The following is an 18,371-nucleotide window of genomic DNA, read 5'->3' on the forward strand; positions in this document are numbered from 1 at the left end:
CCTCCCCCCCCTCTCCTGCCTCTCTCTTGTCTCTCCAACCTCCTTCCCCTCTCTCTTGTCCCTCCCTCTCTCTGTTTCTTCTTTCTTCCTTTTCTTCTCCTTTGAAACTGATCAGGTCCAGTAGTCTGGTTTGTGTTGGCCAGCTATTACAAGGGTATCAGCAGTGTATCATTAAAGGGAATTGGCTAACCCTTTCCCAGTAGAAATAACTATACAACTAGGTGTAAGACTTCATGCCAGCTTCCCCTTCATTTGCCATTTGTCAATTTTGTCTGGCTTATAAACACTATTTATTTAAAGTCATCTACCAGTTCTGGCTCTTAAAATCTGCCCCTTCCTTCCACATAGTTTCCTGACCCATAAGTAGAAAAGTATCATCTACATATCCCATTAGGGCTGAACATTCCAAAAATGCTTATTCTTTGCACATTAACCATTTGTGGCTCTCTGTATTGTTACTTACTCCATGAAATATCCTTTTAAAGTACTTAGTAGTGCACAGACTTACTGTTACAGCCACAAATCATCAGATATTTTGTTTCTAGGTACATTTTGCTGAAAAATAAAAATTGGTTTTCCCACTACTGGTGAGAGTCAAACTAGAGTAATCACTATGGAAATCAGTGGTGCTTATTTGATAATGTGAAAATAGATCTGCTACAAAATCCAGCTATGCTACTATTATAAATATATCCTAAGGACTTTATATATTCCTTTCAAGCTACTTGCTTATCCAAGGTCATTGCCACTTTCGTTTTTCACAATGGGCAGGAATATGAAATAGCCTAATGCCTATCCACTGATGAATGTATTATAAAACTGTGGTACATTAGCACGTGAAATATTTTTAAACTTTTAAGAAAAGTGAAACATTTAGGTAAATTGATTAAACTTGAATCTGTCATTTTGAGTAACGTAATCCAAACTTAGAAGGTTTATTTTGTTTGTCTAGGAATCAGAAAAGGTAACGGTGGTGTGAACTTTTTGAACTCATCCCCTCCTTTTCATTTTTTTGTGTTCAGTTTAAGTAATTCCTTCTTCCCTAAGTATTCTTTCCTTAAATATTCCTATCTTTCCACCATTGCTTTCTTCAGTAAGCCCACACCTGCTTCTGTAGAAGGAGAGTCAGTTTTCTTTAAAGAGTGAGCTTGGTAGCTTCTTTGTGCTGTTGGGGATGACTCCATATCTATGCTTTATGTGACCAACACTAATGGAAGGTCTTGGTTTGTTAGGAGAGAAAAGGAATAAAATGCAAACAGTTGGGAAGATGAGGTGCAGAATGAGATCTAGGAATAGAGTTGTGCAAGGAGATTCAATAAGACAGAAGTAAATTGTACAGGTCTATACAATTCCTGAAGTAATAATAAAAATAATAATAACTTTCAAAAAGGAAAACGCAGTCAGAACCTGAAGTCTAATTCATTGACATTATGTAATGACAGAATTCAGAATGAGTCCATCAGCAGTTATCTGCCTGTTCATCACTAAAGATCTCTGCAGATTGACCATCTATTCAGGTCATTTTTCTGCCTTTAACTTGAGCCCTGGTGATTTAATCTCTGTCTAGAGCTTTATGTTTCCCTGTAATAAGGCAATTTGTATATTTCTTTCATTTTAGGGGCTAAAGACAACTTCATCAGACACCATTGATCCTTCTCTTCCCTAGAGAAGTGCAAGTTTGCAATTATGCAGTTTCTTAGAATTTGTGTTTTTTCAAAGAATGTCTTACATACAAGTGTTTATATATAATACACTTTCCATTTACCTTTTAATGTAGTATGAAAAGTATAACATAAAATTTACAGCCATTTTTCTTAAATATATAGGGAACACATTTATTTTTCCATCTATGTCAGTGTCTTGAAGTTGTAATTTAATTTTTGTTTTAAAGTTATAGCTTCTGGTCCAACATAGATAGGAGTTGACACTTATTTGATATTTTAAAATATTTGTTGAATGAATCAATTCTTTTCTCTTTGTTCCTTCTCAACCTTAATGTTAAGAACTATGTACTAAGAAACCATTAGGACTGTGATTCAGAAAGTTTCTTTAAAAATATAGTGGCATCATTCAATCATTTAAAATATTATTTGAATTCTTATAATGATGACTCTACATTCAGCCTAAACATACTTGAGTAACAACAAAAATCTTATCAGAAGAAATCTAAGACTTCTGAAGTGGCAGAATAATTATGTAAATAAATACATACATAATAAAGAAGGCTGGATGCCCCAGTATGAGGGAATTTGAGGGTAGGGAGATGGGAGTAGGTGGGGGCACATCCTCATAGAAGCAGGAGAAGGGGGGATGGCATAGGGAGTTTCTGGGTGGGGGTAAATGGGAAAAGATGATAACATGTGAAATGTAAATAAAATATCCAATAAAAAATTAATTAAAAAATGAAAAATAACACTTGTCTTAAGTATTAGCTAAGGCATAGCTTAGTGATATGATGCAGGGTAACTGGCTAGGACCAAGTTCAAAGGCAATTAAATAACTTGATTGACTACTGGATAATGACTATATTCACTGGTTAGAAAATATAAAATATTTTCTAATCGGCAAAACCACAAGTATAGAGCTAAAAATTAATTCCAAAATCCCCAATTCTCCCTCTCCTTCTCCCTGCCCCTTTTCCTCTCTTTCTGAGAGAGAAGCATCACTTAGGCAAAAAAGAAATGCAAATTTGTATGTGGTGCTATACAAAGCAATGGAATCTGAATACTAGAAAAAAAAGATCTTTTCATGCTGAAAGTACATGATATGAAATGAATTTGAAGAATTCATAGCTGCATGGCTGTGCATGACCCTACAGGTAGAGAGCTCAAAATTCACTGTTATTGTACTAATAACTACTAGGCTATTTAGGACTGCAAAGTAGTTTGCTTATTTAGTGCTCTGAAAGATTACTCTTTCTTAGTGCTGAAGGAATAGGAGGGACCAGTGTCTAAGAAGAGAATTGCATTTTGGAGACTGTTTAATAATACCCTGATGAAAGAGCGCATTAGTTTAACTCAACTGGAAGACTTTGTAAAGAAAAAATGACTAATTTGTTTAGAATTTAGATCCAATAGAATTTGACTAAGGATTACCTGTGAGTTTTAAGAAAATGCAGGAATTAAGGTGATTTCTTTCCGAATCCCCACCCTATCTATATATTCTTTAAGCAATTACAAGCTGGTGAATATGCTAAAAGTAAAGTTTGGGATGATAAAAAGTTTACTAACTAAACCATTAGAAGTTTGAACATATTCTAAAAAATAAAGTAATGTAGAAACACTAATTGAACTCTTTCATTTTTACAGCTTATATCTTATTGAGTTTGGTTTGTAGATTGTATTCAATAAATATTTTTCAATGAAAGTTCTATGTTAGATAAAAGAAATTTCCAACTAAAACCAATAACTAAATGTTTGTATTTGAGAACTTAGTAGTTAGCACATCTGCACAGTGTTTACCTTAAAAATATAGATCTGAGTCTGATCCTATAGAAACATAATATAAAAGGCTCTGTATGATTGCATGCAGTTTTAATCCCAAGACATTCACACATGGATACACACAAGGAAATACACATGCACTAAAAGACATATGGAATATGTGTGCATACACATGCACATGAGCACACATATATGTGAACACACATACCTGCATGAACAAGAATATGTTTGAGTGAGCAGGCACAAACTGGGTTTGATGGATTTGTTTTTATATTATGTAATCTTAACCCTATTTCATTTAAAAAACACCTCTAGAATTCTTTTCTTTTTCACACAGAAGATATTATTTGTTGATTATATTCATTCTAGCATTTCAAAAGAGATTCAATTTAAATTTTATACATGTATAAACTGATCTTAGAATTACATTTCTTGTTAGTAAATGGTAAAGGTCATAGTATGTCATGTCAGGCATTCCTATTATTTTAATCCATTTCTTATTCCACTCAAATGAAGCAACTTTAATGAAAGCCATTCTATTACAAACATTCCACATCCATCAGGCCCATAGCATCATGCTATGTGCAAGAACCACTGATTTGGCAGTCAGGAAATGTGTCTATAGATAGCCTTAATTAATAACTTCCTAATTAGTTGAGCAGATCATAGACAAATAGGTAAAAGCAAGTATCACTCAACCTGTCTGAGATTGCTTATATAATCTAGAATAGTGAGAATTTGAACTTCCAAAGCAAACAATGAATCCTTCAAACAACTCCTCTTTAGAAGGAAGTAATAGTTCAGGCCATCTGCTCGTATTGTGCTGCCTCACACACTTTTATTTTCTCTTCCTTTTTGGGTTATTTTATTTCTTTACATTTCAAATGTTGCCCCCCCTTCCCCGTTTCCCCTCCTCAATCCCCTGATCTCATCCCTTCTCCCCTGCTTCTATGGGAGTACTCCTCCACTCACCTACTCCGGTCTCACAGTCTTAGCATAGCCTTACAATGAGGTATTGAGCCTCCACAGGACCAAGGACCTCCCCTCCCATTGATGAAAGATAAGGCAATCTCCTTCTACATGTGCAGCTGGAGCCCTAGGTCCCTCCGTGTGTACTCTTTGGTTGGTGGTTTAGTCCCTAGGAGCTCTGGGGGGAGGGAGGGTAAGATGGTTTGATATTGTTATTCTTCTTATAGGGTTGCAAACTCCTTCATATTCTCCAGTCCTTCCCCTAACTCCTCTGTTGTGGTCCCCGTGCTCAGTCCCATGGATGCCATCTGTCTTAGTCAGGCTCTGGCAGAGCCTCTCAGGGGACAGCCATACTGGGCTCCTATTAGCCAGCACTTCTTGGCATTAGTAATATTGTCTGGGTTTGGTGTCTTCAGATTGGATGAATCCTTAGGTGGGACAGTCTCTGGATAGCCTTTCCTTCAGTCTCTTCTCCATTCTTTGTCTTTGCATTTCTTTTAAAAAGAAACAATTCTAGGTTAATATTTTGAGATGGGTGGGTGGCCCCATCCCTCAACTGGGGACCATCCCTGTCCACTGGATATGGTCTCTACAGGTTCTATCTCTTTTTTGTTGGGTATTTGAGCTAGGGTCATCCTCACTGGGTTCAGGGAAACTTGCTTTCCTGCCATGTGAGACTTTTTAGTGGCTAACCTCGGTACCCCATCCTCAACTGCTACATACCACTGTTCAATTTGCTGACCCACTGTACTTCTTACCAGTTTTCCCCTCATCTTATCCTGCTCTCTTTCCCTCACCATCTTCTTCACTTCCCAGATCCCTTCCTCTCTCTACCTCCACATGATTATTTTGCTCCCCTTTCAAAGTAGGACTGTAGCATCCATACTTTGATCTTCCTTCTTCTTGAGCTTCATATGATCTGCGAGTTGTATCATGGGTATTATGAACCTTTGGGCTGATATCCACTTATCAAGGAATATATACCATGTGTGTTCTTTTGTGACTGGGTTTCCTCACTCAGGATGATATTTTCTAGTTTCATCCATTTGCCTGCTGATTTCATGAAGTCATTGTTTTTAATACTTGAGTAGTACTCCATTGGGTAAATGTACCAAATTTTCTGTATCCGTTCCTCTGTTGAAGGACATCTGGGTTCTTTCTAGCTTCTGGCTATTATAAATAAGGCTGCTATGAACATAGTAGAGTGTGTGTCCTTGTTATGTGTTGGAGCATCTTTTAGGTATATGCCCAGAAGTGGTATAACTGGGTCCTCAGGTAGAACTATTTCCAATTTTCTGAGGAACTACCAGGGTGATTCCCACCAGCAGTGGAGGAGTGTTCCTCTTTCTCTACATCCTTGCCAGGATCTGCTTTCACCTGAGTATTTGATCTTACCCATTCTGACTGGTGTGAAATGGAATCTCAGAGTAGTTTTGATTTGCATTTCCCAAGTGACTAAGGATACTGAACATTTCTTTAGGTGATTCTATGCTATTCGAGCTTCCTCAGTTGAGAATTCTTTGTTTAGCTCTGTACCCCATTTTTTAAAATAGTCTTATTTCTTTCTCTGGACTTTAACTTCATTTTATTTATTTATTTATTATTTATTTATTTACTTTTTTATTTATGTATTTATTTATTTATCTTGTTTAGCTAGCTTGTATAGCTTTTATTAACCAGTAGATTTTTTGGTGAAATGATACATTAATTTTCTTGACTGCATTTATGTATGAATATTAAGCTCGGGTTTAACCTGGACTCTAACTTCTTTAGTTCTTTTTGTATTTTGGATATTCACCCTCCATCAGATGTAGGGTTGGTGAAGATCTTTTCCCATTCTGTTGGTTGCCATTTAACCCATTAGTTTTATTACTTTTACATTTATATGGTGTGTGTGTGTGTGTGTGTATGCCTTTGTGTATACTTATATGTGTCCGCATGCCACTGTGCCTGTATAAAGAACAGAGAGACAATGTGAAGGAATCAATTCACAATAACCTGGATTCATTAGTTTAATGATACGATTACTTGAAATTTACTGAATCTAATAAGTACAGGGAATTTCTTAAAAGTCAAATTATTTCAGATTAAAATCACACAATTTATACATTTTTAGAGCCAGCAACATAAATAACAGTAAAAATTAATTATAATTAATCCCCTTAGTTTTTGTTTCTGCTTCAACTATAACTTCTAAATTGCAACTTACAATTCAGATTTTAAAATGATTCTTGTGGCTACAATTCAATTCAGGGGACACAGTGTCAGAATTATCACAACCATATAACAATTTACTTTCATTTGTTCTATGTTTCATTCCTGCATCATTTTAGAAAAGAACAAAGAGGAGCTGGTTGGGATCAAGATATACAGTCCCCACACACAAACATTAACATTTGAAAGAATTTTTTAGGAAGTAAATTCATGGCATCACATAGATAAAGACAGTCTCAGAGAAATCAAAGAATTTAACAAATATGTAACTTTTTCATGGTCTGAATAATGAACTGAAATATTATGAATATTTAATATAGAATTTAAATAACAAAATAGGTGCATGCATGTACACTCCACTCAAAAATATAGGCACTTTAGGTTCATAGTTTGACAGACTAACATGAACCATATGTGCTATGTTTAAAATTCTAATAAAAATTAGCCTCATAAGAGGAAAATAAGGAGATAAAGACAAAGAAAAGGAAAAGGTTTCAGATTGTGAACCAAACGGGGAATACAACTTCAAGTCTTACATAATGCTACTAGTATTATGCTTTACAAGTGTGTGTTTACCACAGTTTATGGATGTTTCAAACAAGTGAAAATTTATACAGTTTCTATTGACTCAAATGTTATCACTGTATAACTGGTGAGACACAGTAACTCATTATTTGACAAGTTTAATTAATAAGTTATCAATTATTCCTTTTCTTATTTATGCATTGAAATTAACATCACAATTATCTAATTTTGGTATTTTTACCCTATATGTAAATATTGTATTTAAACTATGCATGTGTGTGTATGTGGTATTTTATATATTTTCTTATGTATAGTATTTTAACTGTATATAGAAACATACACACACACATATGCACACACATATGTGTGTATATATATATATATATATATATATACATATATGTATATATAGCATGTAGATATGTGTGTGCTTTATGGCATATCAAAGTTGGAATTTTATATTATAATAAAAATGAGTATAGGCTCAGTTCTCATGGAATATGGATTCTATTTTAAAAATAATGGTTTACATTTCATGTACCATTGATGGAAAATACATTTGTTCTTTCCAATAAAATAATCCACTTGGACACAGGAAGGGTAATGAAGTTACTAAATGTTTTTGATGACAGGAAATAGGAGATTGGTGTTATTTAAAAATTTTAAAGGATTTGGCAGCACAGAGTGAGGATGAAAAAGGGCCATGTGACTCTCCACTTTGATTGACAGCCTGCTGTCCAGATTGCTAACATCTGGAATGAGGAAAGTAGACTGCTGTTCATATTATTTTCTAAATGTTGCAATTTATCTCATAAATTTTTCTGTACTACTTCTAAATTACTGCAATTCCTGTGTTGTTTAGAAAGTGTAATCTTTGAGATAAACAAACTGCAAGCAAGTTAAACACACACTGAACCAGTTTTGGTTTGGTTTGGTTTGTGGATCAGAATCCTGAAGCTTATTTTCTAATGCCAACTCAAACTCTTCACCATGGAGAAGTCCTATACCCATAGCCAAGTGTTTTAATTTATAGAATATTCTATGTTTTGCCACTGGCAATGAAATCACCACTAATAAGTTCCTCAGACAGCAGGAAAGCCACAGAAGCAGTATATGCTATCTGTCAAGCATATAATTTTAAATTTTGTAATGAATGATGTGTTTATGTAGTTTATCATAGTGCATCTCTTTCCAAATGAAAACAGACATGAAATGATTAAATTTATTCTTAAAGCAATACTTTTTGAATAAACTATTATACTTATTTTTAATTGTTGAAAAGAATGTTACATTTAAAGCAACTAATGAGTCTGCATATTTGCTTTAGTTCTGTATTATAAGAAACATCAATAATGCCATGCTTTCAACAGTCACAAAGAGAACATATTTGCTTTTCCTGAGAAAAATAGAATTAGCCAAAAGTAAAACTATTAGCTGTAATGTTATTATTAATTATAATTTTATAGGGGCTAGAGTCATTTTGGAAGGGAACTGAAACAAGGAACTGTTTGAATTGGGTTAACATGTAAGTGTGCTTGAAAGATATTTTCCTAATTGAGATAATTGTGGAAGGGGACCTACCCTGGGTCTACACAGTCATTCCCTGGACTCAGTTACTGGACTTTCTGGCACTGAGTATGCATGCCTCTGTTCTCTCAGTGTCTTGATTGTGTATGTGGTGCGATGTTTCTTGTGACTGTCTTGACTTTCCTGCAACATTATAACACACATATATGTATGCCATAAAATTAGGATCAGCCAGTATCATTTTAAATTTTAATAGGGAAATAAATGAAATTAATTTGTTTATATTATTTCATGAAAACTGAAACTTTCATTTATTATTATTGTCAAGCTATTGCTGATATATCCTAAAAAGTGACAACAAAATTTTTCTAGTAATTTTGGAATTTGAAATTAAATTCCACTGGTATTCCTCTTGATATGATAATATGTATATTATAAAAATGTAATTTAACAGTGACTTTGTTACCCTCATGATTGCTTAAACATTTTGTATCACATTGTCTTTGAAATATTTCCATAATGTAGTTAAGATCAAGATACAGTCAGTCACTTAGAGTCAAATTGACATTATTGTTTTACTGCCGAATTGTTTCATGGGAATAAATTTAAAGTTTCAAATCATTTTGTCATTTCTAACCTGCAGTATAGTAACTGTTATATCTCAAAAAATTACAAAGATAAACAAATTCAGGGCTCAAATTTAGAGCTAAATTACAGTTATCATATGGGAAAATAATGACATTCAAATTTATTCAATGACTGAAGTTACTGAAAAAATAAGTAACTAATATGTACATACATTACACACATAAGCATTTTATTGACACAAAAGGACAATATCAAATACAGCAGAAAAACAACAGCCATTGTGATCTAACATAATACCCCATTATTATTATTATTTTATTTACTTTACATCCTGATCATAGCTTCCCCTACTTCTCTTCACATACTCAACTCCCTCCTCTCTCCTCCCGTGCCCACCATCTTCCTTCAATCTACCACTCTTTTCCACAGGAAGGCTCAGAGAAAGGGAGGCCTGCTATGGATACCAGCAGCCTGCCTTGGCATATCATGTTGCTGTAGGATTAAGCACATCTTCTTATATTTTCCCTAGGCAAGGAAGCCCAGTTAGGGGAAAGAGTTGCAAAGACAGGCAAGAGTCAGAGACAGCACCTGATCCTGCTATTACAAGTCACATGTGAAGACCAACCTGCATGACTGTTACCTATGTGCTGAGGGACTAAGTCTGTCCCATGTTATATTATGTGGTGGTTCTGTCACTTTGTGTGCCCCTATGGGCTAAGGTTAGTCCATTCTTTATGTTTTCATGTGGTGTCCTAGACATTTCAAGCTTCTTCAATCCTTCCTCCTCCTCTTCCACAGGATTCCCCAAGTTCCATCTAATATTTAAAGCTCATTCTCTTACTTTATTTATTTTTACTTATTTATCTTTGTCACAGCTTAGGATCTCATTCCCAGTAGTGCTGTTTTGGGTGTGGATTTTCCTATTGGTCTAAAGCACTGATTCTTCACTACATCTTCATGTGACAAGCTCATGTGGGTCTTGCTGTTTCTCCTCTTCTTCGGGATATTAGCATCATTAGATTATCCCTTTTCTCATTTAATATCAGCTCTCTGGTGTATTGGTGTATTCCTACATTCAAATAAGTTTACTTTAAAAGGACTTCATTACTGATTTCATGGATGTGAGGAAGAGCATATTTTAGTAAAATTCAAGAGGCCAATGATCCTCTGAACCATTTAATGTCTAAGTGTGCCTTTAGCCAATTTTTAACGCTTACTGAATTTGGACTCTCCAGAAATATCATTAGACTAAAGAACTTTCAATGTTGTATTCAGTGGGCTCATACCATTAGGATCTAAGAACGTATTTCACCAACCTGGATATACTGGATAATCCCTGTAGATCTCCAAATCCAGGATAATGTTTACTGTTAGACTGAGAAAACCAGCCAAGTAGAAAACAATACCTTAGAGGCATTTATTAATATCAAATGGCAAGATGAATGTATCTTATAATGTAATCAGTCCAGTAGTGTTTAAACATTATGTGATATTAAAAATATCTACTGAACTGGATTCCAAGAGAAAACTGATGACAGAAGAACATCTAATAAGATTCTGGGGAGCAAACTGCAGTCACAGGAAGCTAGAAATGTTATAAGAAGTTGTTGAAATATAACTTGGAGCAATACATCATTCCTGGAGGGCACCGGGTAACACTGACCCTGGGGGGATTGAGGTTGCTATAGGAATAAGAGACATATTAGATTTTCAGAGCCCTTGTGTACAAGCACATGGGGGAAATGGAAGAGACTGTCTTCACAAAGAACAGAAATTGGAGAGTAGAGAGTGATAATTAATACGCTCTATGATTCTTCTGGATTCCACATTTGACTATAATTCAAAAGTTAAGTAACAAACAATATCCCAAAAGTGTACAAAATGATGATATTTATTTCATTTTTATTGAAAGCCAGAAACTAGGTATCCTGAGTAAATTCTTTAATTTAATGCCTGTTAATTATCGCAATATACTATTACAAACTTTATTTCAATATTTTTTTGTCATAGCTTTGATGAGAAGAAGCTAAATAATTTACTCAAGGTATATATCCTTAGTTCCAGAGAAAAAAATTTTGTTAGCCAAAAGCCAACAGTCCAAAAACCTGTCCTGCCCTATTAGTAGCACAAAATTCTAATACTGAGAGAAACTGGAGAACGCTTAAGCATCATATGCCACTCTTTTTTGTAGACTGGTATAATGCTTAGCACACATTTGAAGATGTCAAAAGTAAAAGTCAGAATTCCTATAGAAATGTCTATGGCAGTGTGCCACACACCTACCCAGGAGACTCTCCAGGACATCTGCAATGTAGCTTTGTTTTCCACAGGACTGGGCACAACTACATAAGTCTATCACTTGGATTCTATTGATTCAGTATCTTTCAGAGTATTGTTTCTTTAAAAGTAGGCTGGAATGCACTTGCAAAATACAACAAAAGGTTTAACATCCAGCAATGATTTGACATTTAAAAATGGTATGCTAGAAACAAAATAGAATAATTCAATCAACCCCTTACTGAACCTGACACGGAAACTCAAAATCCCAATGAAAGTCAGAGACTCCTGCCAATACCACTCAGGAAAAGCAGCCTTGACTGGAAATCAGGCTGGAACTCAGGGAGAATCTATTTTAATAAGGCCTAATCGGTTAGCATGGAAGAACAAGGGAGCAAATCTGCTTTGTCCTTTGCACCTGTGATGCCCTAACTGCCTAAAGAGAGGGGAAGATACAGATATCTGACCTACAAAACAAAAGTAACATTTACAAAAAATCAAATTGATGAAAATGTGATTATTTCTCTTATGTTTTGACAAACAACCTAGTAAAAATTCTTAAAATCCAAATAAATTGTATTCCACATGTGTACTTGGAATCACTATACTGTTTCCTTCCTGTTATTTCTTGCTCATCCTTCGTTATTCCCATTAAGGACAGTGAAATTACCCTCCTCCCTTCTGTCTGTATGACTGTCTGCCTGTCTGGTGTTCTCTCTCTCTCTCTCTCTCTCTCTCTCTCTCTCTCTCTCTCTCTGTGTGTGTGTGTGTGTGTGTGTGTGTCTGTCTGTCTGTCTTCTGTATGGCGCTGTCTCATTTGTGTACTTGTACACATGTATGCTTGCATGTACACATAGCTGCTATCACACTGCCTTTGTTATTGTTTTATATGGAGAGAAGACTTGAGTGGCTTCACTAGATATCACTCCTAGAAATTATTTCATCCACGATATTTATTAGTAAATAAAGAGGAGTGGAAACTAATAGGAAGAAGAGTTTTACAAACTCAAGAAAACCTGTGAAATGTGTTCTATCAAGTTTAATTCTGTATTTTTATTATAATAATATGCATTAAACATAAATGTTTATATGTATATTTCCCTCACCAAAATAAATTTTGTGAGAGCTGACATTTTCATAGATTCGTTGATGAAATCACACTGTCCAGCATATGCACACTGTCCATATTTGCAGTTCTAATCTTCCTCTTCAAGTAGCATCTGAAAATAGCCTGCAGAAGTTAGGACGCACAACAGTAAATGTGAGTCTGCAGAGAGCAGATGAGGACTTAGGCCCAGTGGTCTTCAGAACAAGAATATATGTGCATGTGTGGATGGCATCAAATGCAGCGTTTTCAGAGGAAAATGAAGTTTAATCCTGTGGTTATTTTCCACTGTGAATAGTTAGCTGGGAGTGATTTTCAAGATAGCTTTAATGAGTTATGACTTGGTTTTTTAAAAATAAAAACATAGCAATCTACTCTTGCTTGTGGTTTTGCTTTCTGGAGCTGCAATTACCCATGGTCAGCTACAGTCTGAAAATAGTAAATGGAAAATTCATGCATCAAATACTTCCTAAAGCTTAGAGTCTGGGTATCCTAACAAATCTCATAGCATCCTGTGCTGATCCAGCCTAGAAGTAAGTAATCCTTTGTCTATCAAAGACGGGTTTTATCTGCTAGCTTCCTATCTCATGGCTATCCAGATTTACTGATGAACTGTGGAAACCGAGTGCTTGTGATCAAGCACCCCTTCTTTAGTTGATGGCATCAGAACAATGATGCAGCAATTATGACTTGCCAGAGGGAAACTAAGCAGTATTGCTTTGTGAACAAAAACTTGAATGTAGCATAAAGTAATTTAAAACAGACTGCAATCAAATATTATTAAGGTATATTGACATAATTTACAATTGAACTTTATCATAGGTATGTATATTTAGTAAAAGTGGCAATAAAAACATTTATAAAGGGTCATGAATACTTTTTTTTCTTTCTTTCTTTTTTTTTTATGAAACATCACCCTCCTAGATTAAGATTAAGGTAGACTACTGTAGTTTACCACAGGCTAGAAAAGAAAACAATCAGACTGTGTTAAAAATAAGTAATGAAAAATTTCATATAATGGAGAATTTTTTGGCATAGCTTGCAAGTAAAGCCGCAACTGAGCCTTGTTGTGTGCTGGAGCCTACCATGAAGTCATCTGGACTGTGTTGAACTAGGACAAATGTATTATAATTTATATAATTTTTATTATTACTGATCTATAGTCTTTAGGCAACAAAAGAGCAAAACTAGTTACTTTTATGGTTTAAATGCTAAAGTATTTAATGTTTTAATGTTATTTGCAAAATGTGTCCTTAGATGGAAAATTCCACTAACTTTGTTAATAAAGGTAAATTTTAACCACTTCTGTTCATATATACCAAACCATACACAAAATAAGATGATGAATTTGAAAGGAAATGCTGTTAAGAGAATTACTGTAAGCATGAGGAAACTATTAGATCCGAGTTTTCAGTAGTCTAAAATTCTAAGATTTGATTTTTAAATGATGAAACATCCAATAAGCCAAATGACTCTCTATAAACATGTACATTGAATAAATTATTCCAAATGAAAGCATGGACGTTATTTGTTCAGCTGTTTTAGTGGTTGGAACGTTATGAACAAAAGCTATTATTGTTCTATGTATTTTTTCACAGGAAACAGACAGTGGCAAACATACAGTAGTTCAACACATGAGATCAGAGGCAGCGTTTTTATAGTAAACCAAGAACAGATGTTGGAACGATTCAAGACCTTTACAGAAATTATTAGTTATGTTTGCCTTTGAAAGCAAAGAAAGTTTACAGAGACTCACATATCTGATTATATTAAGAAACAGACAGGTTTTCAAATTCAAAAGCTTTAACTCATTCAAGCTCAACGTTCCTGCTACACTAATTCTGAACTTGCTCCTCAACACTGTTGAAAATAATCATGATGAGATTCATGGCCCCCAATAGCTTTTCCAATGCATGCTTACTTTGGAAGGATTCTTTTAAGCCAATTTCCTGTACATGAACAAATAACAAATAACTCTCCCTAAATCAAATAAAAATAGAATTTATGCAACAGGATTTATCTCTACCTAACGGCTAAAATAAATTATTTAATAGACATTAGAAGGAATAAGGTCAATCACTATAAGGTATTTTTGATCGAACTGAAAGCCGTAATTTTATATTTTTCATATTTTAGGAGACCTGTATGAACAATGTTGACCTCAACGATATTTCTGCCACTGACCTTTCAACTTTGCCCAGTTCCTTCTTGCCTCTGTCCCTATTCAACTTTGTCTATGATCATTACTTTAATCACTTTTAACAAGACAGTTTCATCCTCACTTGTTTGAAAATTATTTTATATTTATATGAATACATACACATAATTTACAGCTCAATATTCCAAAGTTCTCACCACATATAGTCAAGCACACATAGATACCCCTCACTCACTATGCAATGATACAGTATAGCATTTGAAATTATGATGAGTTCATATGTAACAGGTATAATGTTGATGATGAGATTTTATATCTCTTTAGCATTTTTCATGCATTGAATATTACGACTTGTAGTCACTACACTGTATTGTAGTTCTTTAACAATATTCTTCCCATTTTACTTTCATATCTTTCTCATTTCTCCACAACTTACTCCCAACTCTAATAGCCAATACTGATCCTCATTTCATTGTCTACTTTCATGAGATAATTATTGTTCATTTCATTTGAAAGTGAGATCAGTCAATATTTATATTTCTTTGTTGGCCTTATTTTAATCATCAAAATGTGCTAAGAATCTGTGTTCCTCTGATCTATTATATAACTGCAGCAAGTTCACACTTAAATCCCCAGAAAGTTACTGTAAACTCTGTGGCTACCCTCAGTCTATATCTGTACTTGTAACTGCAATTGGAGGGAAATCTAACAGTGCTAATAAATTTATTTTGTATTTCTGACCTCTACCTTCTGATGGGTAGTTGATGGCCCCTACTCACCATTTCTTAGTCAATCTTATTCCTATGAATAATTTTATATTTTCATGTCCCTGCTCAGAGAATCTCCTATGTTTGCACAGATACACTTAAATTGCCATTTGTATCTTTTTCTCCAATCAGGCTAGCATGTAACCATTCCTCTGTACATGGCGAGTGTCATTTGCATCACATCTTCATTTTTTTATTTCCTATCTTAAAACATATTCATAAGTAAAAAAAACCTCACATCATTTATTCTATTCTAGTTGTTCAATTTTGTGTTCCCACCTATATTAAAATTTAACATTTATCCAAGCTTGCTGTACTTTCTGTTAAATTTGTTGTGTTTCACTTTTCCCAAGGAACTTGTTTTATCTAGTAAATGGGAACTCCAAATTCTGCTTCTTTATTGATTGAAAATTCATTCATATTTTTATTGATTGAAATGCATTCATTCATTCACGCTTTATAATGCACTTTTATAAAATTTATCCCCTTTCCCTTCCCTCCACTGTCTGTCCTACCACAACTTTTTCCTCTCAAATCATGTGTTCAATGTTTTTGATCCACTGAATCTATATATATGTATATTGCTGCCATGATGCATGTGGTATAGAGAATGCACTGACTGGAGCATGGGTCAATTCTCAGATTTCACATCCTTGGAGAAAACTGATTCTCCTTTCCACCAAAGCCATCAAGTCCTCAGCTAGGAGAGGAACTTCATAGAACCATCATCTATCCATATTTACACATTGGAGAATGCTTTAAGTACAGTTAGAAAGTGGTTGATTATCCCCATCGCATTCATGCCACTTTGGATACTGCTTAGTATTTCAGTCATTATTGTAGCACTCAAGGTTCACATGTGGACAAAACAGTTGAATACCTAACCTTCCCTGGTAGTATAAATAGGACCTTCCAAAAACTATCCAGTAGTGATAAAACTTCCTTGTTTATATTAGCTTGATGTCAACATGTTCTGTCACTAACTTTTGTGGTATCTTCAGCAATTCAGCCTTGCTATTAAATTATGGAAGATAACAAGAAAAGATAGCAATAGCATGTGATGTTTGAGAGTATCTCTAAAAATGAGGTAACCAATAACTTGCACAGAAGTAACTCATACATATCCATGGACTTGAGATTTTTTTTATTTCATAGGCTATGGTATCTAAGGGAAGCATTGTCCCATGTCATAGACTAAATTAATTTAAACACTTTTTATAAATGTGTAAGTATATATTCACAATGTTTACTTGGTTATGTGTGCTGTATTTTGGGGGTTTCCTCAGCTCCTCAGGCTTCTGCAATCTTTCCTTCCTCTCTCTCACAAGAGCTCCCAAGCTCCATCTAATATTTGACTATGGATCTCTGTATCAGGTCCCCATTATTCTTTTTTATTATTTTTATTGGATATATTATTTACATTTCAGATTTTATCCGCTCCCCCCTGCCCAGTAACCCCCATCCCATCCCCCTCTTTCTGCTTCTATGAGGATATGCCCCCACCCACTTTCCCACTCTCACCTCACCACCCAGGATTTTCCCCACACTGGGGCTACCAGACTTCACTGGAAGAAGGACTTCCTCACCCACCTATGCCTGACACTGTCATCCTCCCCTACATATACAGCTGGAGCAATGGGTCCCTCTCTGTGTGCTCTCAGGCTTGTGGTTTAGACCCTGGGAGCTCTAGTTGGTTGGTATTGTTGCTCTCTCCATGGGGCTGCAAACCCTTTCAGCTCCTTCAGTCTTCTCACTAACTCCTTCATTGGGAACCCCTTGATCAGTTCAACTGTTAGCTGTGAACATCCTCCTCTGTATATTTCAGGCTCTGACAGACCTCTAAGGACACAGGTATATCAGGCTCCTAGTATCCTTAAATTGTAGCCACACGACCCTGTAGTAGTATTTAAATTAAAATATATATACTCAAAAATTCAAAGGTAGCATTCACATATGAAAAAGAACAGTTGATGTTTGTCTTTCTGTATCTAGTTTGCCTCACTCAGAATGATTATTTCCATCTACCTCCATTTGCCTGTATATTTATCACTATTTACAGAGTTAGTAAATCATTCCCTCTTTTTTCCCTCAAAACCTTTAAGATAAATATAAGTTCTGTCTGACAGATACACCTTGTATCTTTCCTAGGCTCACTCCCAACTTCCTGGCTCTAAAAACTGTGTTGTTTTCAGTTTTGTGTATTTGGATCTCTTCTTGTCTTCACTCAGTTGTCACTGAGGGTCCATGGGCTTTTTAGCTTTACATGCTATGCTAGTTAGAGTTTCTGTTGCTGTGATGAATCACCACAACCAATACCAAGTTGGGGAGAAAAGAGTTTTATTTGGCTTATATTCTCACATTGAAGTCCATCACTAAAGTAAGTCAAGATAGTACATCAAACAAGACAGAAACCTAGATGTAAGACCTTGCACATAAACCATGGACCAGGCTGCTTTACATGGTTTTCTCAGCATGCTTTCTGATAGTACCCAGAACCACTAGGTCAAGAGTAACCTCAGCATACTGGCTGAACCCACCTATAGCAACCACTAATTGAGAAAATTCTCAGGGTTCTCCTCCTAAAAGGAGAAGAGGAAGATGGAACAGATGGAGAGATTTTGTAAGGGGAGCAGAAGAAAAGGGGGCTATGTTTGAGATATAAAGGGAGTAAATAATCTAACTTATGGTATAAAAATAAAGAAAAATATGCCTTTCAGGCTTGCCTAGTGCCCAATCTTATAGAGGCATTTATTTAATTAGACACCCTCCTCTCTGATGATGCTATCTTTTGTTAAATT

Source organism: Grammomys surdaster, unplaced genomic scaffold (assembly GCF_004785775.1).
Source record: "Grammomys surdaster isolate TR1022 unplaced genomic scaffold, NIH_TR_1.0 63, whole genome shotgun sequence".
In the NCBI taxonomy this organism is placed as follows: Eukaryota; Metazoa; Chordata; class Mammalia; order Rodentia; family Muridae; genus Grammomys; species Grammomys surdaster.